Source organism: Mastomys coucha, unplaced genomic scaffold (genome assembly GCF_008632895.1).
Source record: "Mastomys coucha isolate ucsf_1 unplaced genomic scaffold, UCSF_Mcou_1 pScaffold9, whole genome shotgun sequence".
In the NCBI taxonomy this organism is placed as follows: domain Eukaryota; kingdom Metazoa; phylum Chordata; class Mammalia; order Rodentia; family Muridae; genus Mastomys; species Mastomys coucha.
This window is the reverse complement of record NW_022196915.1, coordinates 58,342,512-58,349,472: the sequence shown is the minus strand read 5'-3', so window position 1 is coordinate 58,349,472 and position 6,961 is coordinate 58,342,512. Positions and strand designations below refer to the sequence as shown.

At 42.2% G+C, this 6,961-nt stretch overlaps 1 long non-coding RNA gene across 1 annotated transcript; it reads right to left on the bottom strand.

The window, feature by feature from the left end:
- Window positions 1-2,286: 2,286 nt before the first annotated feature.
- On the bottom strand, window positions 2,287-6,952 carry LOC116084985. Its single transcript, XR_004116342.1, has 2 exons — window positions 6,849-6,952; window positions 2,287-3,477 (listed from the first exon to the last, which is right to left on the bottom strand). It is a non-coding gene; the product is annotated as an uncharacterized LOC116084985 (long non-coding RNA).
- Between the last annotated feature and the right edge of the window lie 9 nt (window positions 6,953-6,961).

The following is a 6,961-nucleotide window of genomic DNA, read 5'->3' as shown; positions in this document are numbered from 1 at the left end:
AACATCTAATTAAAAAAATAAAAAGCTTACTGGACCTAATTAATGCAGATGTAGATGTTTACAGCCAACCATCAGACTGAGCTCAGGAACCCTGGTAGAGGAGCTGGCTGGGGTGGGGAGGGGTGGGGGTGGGGGGTTGGGGGTTGGGGGGAGGAGCTGGCTGAAGGACTGGAGGAGCTGAAGGACTGGAGGAGCTGAAGGGGATTGCAACCCCATAGGAAGAACAATATGGTTGGTGAGACCACTCAGTGCTTCCAGGGACTAGACTACCAATCAAGGAGTGTACAGGGAGGGATTCATGGCTCCAGATACATATGTAGCAGTAGATGGTCTTGTCTGATATCAATGTGAGGGGAGGCCCTTGGTTCTGTGGAGGTCTGATGCCCCAGACTAGGGGGATGCTGGAGTGGTGGAGCAGAAGAGGGTGGGAGGGTAGGGTAGCACCCTCATAGAGGCAAAGGGGATGAAGGAAAGGGCTGATGGTATGGGAGGGTTGTGGAGGGGAATATCATTTGAGATGTAAATGAATGGAATGATCAATAAAAATAATAATAATGATGAAAAGCCTGCTGGAAAGGGGATGTCCTGGTGTTCTTTCAAAGAAAATTTCTTATGTGTAACCTGTTGGCCCATGGTCCCCTTCACAAGTAAAATGTAAGAGAATGGGACATTCTTGTTCCTCTGAGTTCTTTGTTATCACTGTTATTTAGATACCACCCCACATAAAACTTCATTGATGTTTAATTGTGCCTGAGCACATCTTTTGTGGTCTTCACAGCTTCACTTCTCTGTATTCCTTCCCCTTCATACATGCCTTTTCTTCTTGGCTCCTGGAAAATGGATATTCTGCATTCACATATGTATACCTGGACCTATTGCAGATAGCAGATTTTCAGAACACTTGGGTTTTGTTGAATCTGAGAATGAATGAATGGTTAAAGAACTAGGGAATGACTGGAGAGATGGCTCAGTGGTTAAGAGCACTGACTGCTCTTCCAGAGGTCCTGAGTTCAATTCCCAGCAACCACATGGTGACTAACAACCATCTGTAATCAGATCAGATGCCCTCTTCTGGTGTGTGTCTGAAGACAACAATGTACTCGCATACATTAAATGAATAAATATTAAAAAAAAAAAAAGCTGGGCAGTGATGGCATATGCCTTTAATCCCAGCACTTGGGAGGCAGAGGCAGGTGGATTTCTGAGTTCGAGGCCAGCCTGGGCTACAGAGTGAGTTCCAGGACAACCAGGGCTACACAGAGAAACCCTGTCTCAAAAAGCAAACAAACAAACAAGCAAACAACAACAAAAAGGAACTAGGGAATGAGTAAAGAACTTCTGAGTAAAGTTTAAAACACAAGATCTGTGCCCATTGAAACGTTCCTCATGGCTGCATGGCTCAGTGTAGCCATACAGAAAGACTAGACTTTCCAGTGGGCTACAGAGTGAGTTCCAGGACAACCAGGGCTACACAGAGAAACCCTGTCTCAAAAAGCAAACAAACAAACAAACAAACAACAACAACAACAAAAAGGAACTAGGGAATGAGTAAAGAACTTCCTGATTAAAGTTTAAAACACAAGATCTGTGCCCATTGAAACATTCCTCATGGCTGCATGGCTCAGTGTAGCCATACAGAAAGACTAGACTTTCCAGTGGGAATATGTATCCACTTATTTTCAGTGCTCAAACAACAGAAAGGCTTCAGTCACTGTTGCCAAGTATACATAATGTTTTAGCTGCTTCACATGGCAACTCAGACCCAGCCTGTTAGGAATCCCACCATGTTGCCATTACACAACCTTGAAGCCTTCTAGGTTGCATGGGCAGAAGATGGGAAATACTAAAATCTTTTAGGAACATTTTTTTTGTCTGACCTTGAAGTAAAGACTCACCCTTCACTGTCTAGAAATAAGTACAAGGTGTTACCTTATCTCTAGAGGCCAACTCCCAAACTGGAAAGTACCAGGGCTTTTCTGGATCTTGTAGACATTCTAGTGGTTGTGGGTCCTTTATCTATGCCTAATCACAAGTCACTGCAACACCTGTAGCTTCCAGCTGCACAGGGTCAGATCATCCTCTAACCCTGTGATGGGTAATCTTGATTGTTAAGGAGATGGAACCTGGAAGCAACAAAGCTGCAAGGATCTGGATGGTTATGTGAATGCATTTCTAGAAACTACTAAGGGAGAGGAAAAGGCCTTTCCCCAGCAGTAACTTCTAGGAGGCATCTCTCTTCATTAGCGTTTCTATTGCTTCAACAAAATACCATGGCCAAAAAGAAAGGTGGGTAGGACATGTTTTATTCAGCTTACACTTTCATATTGCTGTTCATTACTGAAGGAAGTCAGGGCAGGATCTCAGACACAACAGGGACCCTAGAGGCAAGAGCTGATACAGAAGTCATGGAAACGTGCTGCTTACTGGCTTCCATGCCACGGCTTGCTCAGACTTCTTGCTTAGAGAATCTAGGACAACTCCACAAGGGATGGCACCATCCACAATGGACTGGGCCCTCCCGCATTGGATATTAATTGGGAAAATGCTTTATAGATGGATCTTGTGGAGACATTTCCTCAACTGTGGCTCCCTCCTCTCTGATGATTATGGCTTGTGTCAAGTTGACATAAAACCACCTAGGACAGTCGCCCAGGAATAAAGAGGTTCAAGGAATTAGTGCTAGTTTGCTTGCCTGTCTTAGCTTCTTGCTGCTGCTGCTGCTGCTGCTGCTGCTGCTGCTGCTGGCATTCTTCCAGGATACTACAATCAAGTTTCTTCCACTTTCCAATGTGGACACATGACCAGAAGTCTACCAGAAACCTTCCATCCCTTCAGTGCTAGATTGGAACTTCAGTGGAGTCCAGGGCAATGGACTGAGCAGCTGCTATGTTCTCAGATTCTCCAGCTTGAAGATAGTCATCGTTAGACTGCTAAGACTCTACCAGTTGGAAGCCATTCTAGGACCAGCACAAATACTAATGATGTGATGGAAGACTAGACCTTTCTTCCTTTGTGTTTCATGTTCCTACATTCTGCTCTTTGAGATGTTATCTGATAATGCCAGTGAATCGATGAAAGCCATCATGACATGCTGCCTCTGTCACTACATTAGTCTACTTAGTCTGTGCCAGTGGTGCTTTATTACAGGATAAACACAAAAGGTTTACCCTTAGCCATTCTGGATGTTGGGATTGATTTCTGGTGACACCTCATGTCCTGTCTCAGAGAAAGCACCTTCTAAGTCCTTACATTGTAGAAAGGGCAAACACATTTCCTGGGTCTCTTTTATGAGGGTACAGACTCCATTCATGAATGTTTTAACTACTTTATCTAACCAGATTCCATCTATTGCCATTGTTGTCTGGGGAAAGGATCCCACATCTGATTTGTAGGAGACACATTTAGATCATAGAAGCCATTCCCATCTTAAAGGTACCTTTCATGCCTGAATTTGAATTTTGTCCGACTTTGATCATTCTGTAAACAAAGGACCAGAGACTGTTAACAGCCTGAGATTTGTGATTCATGATTTAAATTAACTCCCAAAGGAGGCAAGCATCTTGGTGTTTTTGGACATGTAGACATGGCCTCTCATTCCTCAAATCTCTTCCTTAGTCTGTAATTTACAGCTCACTGCACTGTGGCTTCTGGTGCTTGGGTCATATCAGCCTGTAGCATCAGGACTAGAGGGAAGGATATTTTTGAACAGTATATGTCATCTTCCAAACATCCTTCCTTTAAGATCCAAGGTGACCAGTCTTTTACAGAAGCCCTATGCCACATTATTTGCCTTTAATATTTTAAAGATTAATTAAGTGTGTGTGTGTGTGTGTGTGTGTGTGTGTGTGTGTGTGTGTGTGTGTGTGTAGAAAGGGACATTTGTACTCAGGTGCCTATAGAAGCCAAGGGTATTTATCCCTTTGGATCTGGAGTCATGAGCAGTTATGACTAATCTGACATGGTTTCTGAGAATCAAGCCCAAGTCATATGAAAGAGCAATATGTTCTCATAAATGAACTATCTCTATATCCATGGATCCTTTGATTTTTGAATGTGATTAAATGTCATCAGAGAAAATCTTTCTGTGAGAGCCATCCATGAAGACATCTGTAGAAGCACAGATGACCTGGACCTAATTTTTCATGTTTCTGGTTCCATATACTGCCATTCTACATGTATAGTTCATAATGCCATGTAACATTCTTAATTTAGAATGTTAGTGCTCAAACACAGATTTGTCTGGCTGGGGGTCTGTAGACTCACACTTCATCTGTAGCAGAACAAAGAGTAGTGCCTAGACTACACAATAGATATAACTTCAATTAGCATTCTGGTTATCAAGCAGATAGAAGGGGCTCAAGATGGCTACCTACCATATGTATGTAATATAGATACCAGTATTGGGAGAGTTATTTTTAGAATAGCCCAATGAGTTATTATCTCCATTTGGTCTGAGAGAAAACTGTAGAAAATCTGCTGTCTCAATAGGCAACAAAGCTGTCTGTGTCCTTGGAGATTTGTGATGAGCATAATTTATAAGGTAATACATTTTTGGGGGTTAATTGTCTATTTTCAACTCCTACAGAGCCAGAATGTATGACAATTCCATTGCTTCCCACAATAGCTTCAAACTGCATTGAGAAAGGGAGTGAAAAAAGGCAATTTAAATCTCAACCAAGATATTTTCAACATTGAGGAACTAGGATGTAAACTCTGGGCTTAGGTAGTCTGGGAAGGGTAGTGAGATAGAGCAACAACAGAAAGACAAGAGAGAGCCTGCTTAGAAGATGCTTGGAACTGGGGGAAGGGTATAGCAAGTGCGTGAAGTTACACAGGACAAGGAAATGATGAGCCAGCTGCTATGAGAGTCACAGAAAGAGCAGAAGAAGCCTGAAGGCAGAGATTCACAGACCACTCTGTCCTTCACCGGATTCGTTGGAGTTTGATTATCTTACATGGTGGTTGGAAGATTCTAAGGAACAGCCTGCCTCCATTTTTTCCTATTTGGTCAGATATATTGTCTCTTTCTTGGCAAGCATGCAGTCATCACACATTGGATTGAACAGAACTCAGCTGAGTTGCAGTGAGACTATGAGAATTTGCAGCTAACAGGACTATAAAGAAGGTGTTGGCTTGGATTCCTTAATATCAAGTTGAACAGGTCAGACTTTTATTCTGAAAGCCATAGTGAGCCTTTGATGATTGTGAACAAGGGTGTAAAGTTTATAAAACCACCCATGTGGAAAGAACCAAGAGATATAGTGACTGGCTATGGGCTTCCTGCAACTGCCCTGAAGCCTGGCTGAGAACACTTTGTTAAGTAATGTGCAAATAACCTCCTCTACATAAAGGCATAGCTTTCTCCACTTTCCTGCAAACATGAAGTTCTCCTCAGCTCTGCTATCACTACCCCTATTCCAAAATAGTCATGAGTACCAGAAATATGTTCTCCCTGAAATACTTATTACCCTATAATACCCCAGAGCACCATAATAAGTGGCAGCTGATGCTCAATCTTGACGTGAAGGACACGGTGATGTGCAATGGGCTCAGCAACAGATCAGAGCACATGTTCTAAACTGAACCAGTCATTACCAAGCAGGAACACAACCCTGACAATCATCATATCTTTAAAAAACAAAAGTGGAAACCCAGATTTCTCCATGACTCCCCAGGTATTGAAATATTGACTCAAATTCACTGAAATAGCATGCATGTGAAGTAAGATATACATGTAAGTTGTTTGTAAACCATTTTTTTAAACAACAACAACAACAAATAGCTATGGAGTCCAGATCCTAAGGCTTGTGTCCACATTCTGACAATCAATGAACTTGATGAAGATCCTTAACCATTTTAAGTTTCATACCCTTAAATCAATACAAACTGTGGACAGCATGCCTTTCCTCACAAGGTGGTAAGGAATAAATGGGGTGATGCGTTGGAAACCATAAGGTCAACTCTGAGAGCCATGAAATCATCTAGCTCTTTAAAGTCCGAGCTGGAAAAAGATACAATGAATGGACATGCTACCAAGTATAATTCTATGAAAGGAAAATGTTCTGTGGAACTCAACATGGGGATAGTCGTGGGGTTGCTACTCTCATCGCAGCATTCAAAGAAATCTCTTGGTTCTAGAAAGCATGTGAAATCTAGGCGTGGAAAATAGTTTTGGCCAGTTATTTAAGGCATGGCCAACTATAATCAGTGGTCTGTGTAGGGAAAGGTGTCTTTGTAAGTGAAGTAAAGATGATCTATAGATAGGTATTGTTGATTCACAGCCTTAGATGGATGGAGTATTCTAAATGTTGACTTAAACCAGTAGAAAACAGTAGCAAAGTCAAGGAGCAAAGATGTTAAAAATGCAAGCAGATCCTGATCTGTTGCTGCTAGAGAGACTCAAAAGCTGTTCCATTTTACAAACTCAGATTTCCTTGAGTCTGTTTGATAAGCTCCCATTGAAAGCCCCAGCCATGTTCTCAGTATTCACCATAGTTAACTGGCCAAGCTGCCAGCAAGTGCCCTAAAACAAACAAACAAACAAACAACCCAATCTAGTTGAGTGTCCTTGGCTGAGCCATTTTAAGAGGTAACCCTGTCTAGTGTTTTCATTGATTCTATAGGTTTCCCAGAGAGGAGACTAATAATACAGATAAATACTAGGGTCGGTCAAGGAGAGAGCTGGTGTCTTCAAACTCTCTCTCTCTCCTCTCTCCTCTCTCCTCTCTCTCTCTCTCTCTCTCTCTCTCTCTCTCTCTCTCCTCTTTCTCTGTGTGTGTGTTTGCATGCACACGTGAGCGTACATGTGAACACACACATGGACACATGCTTATGTAAGTAAGCCTTACCTTATATTTAGGCAAATCTAGTTACATGGATCTACCCAAAGGGTAAAAAGCTCATCAGAGGATCACTTTGAGCCTTGTAGTTGAGCCATCTTCTAGAAGGACAATCACAAAAC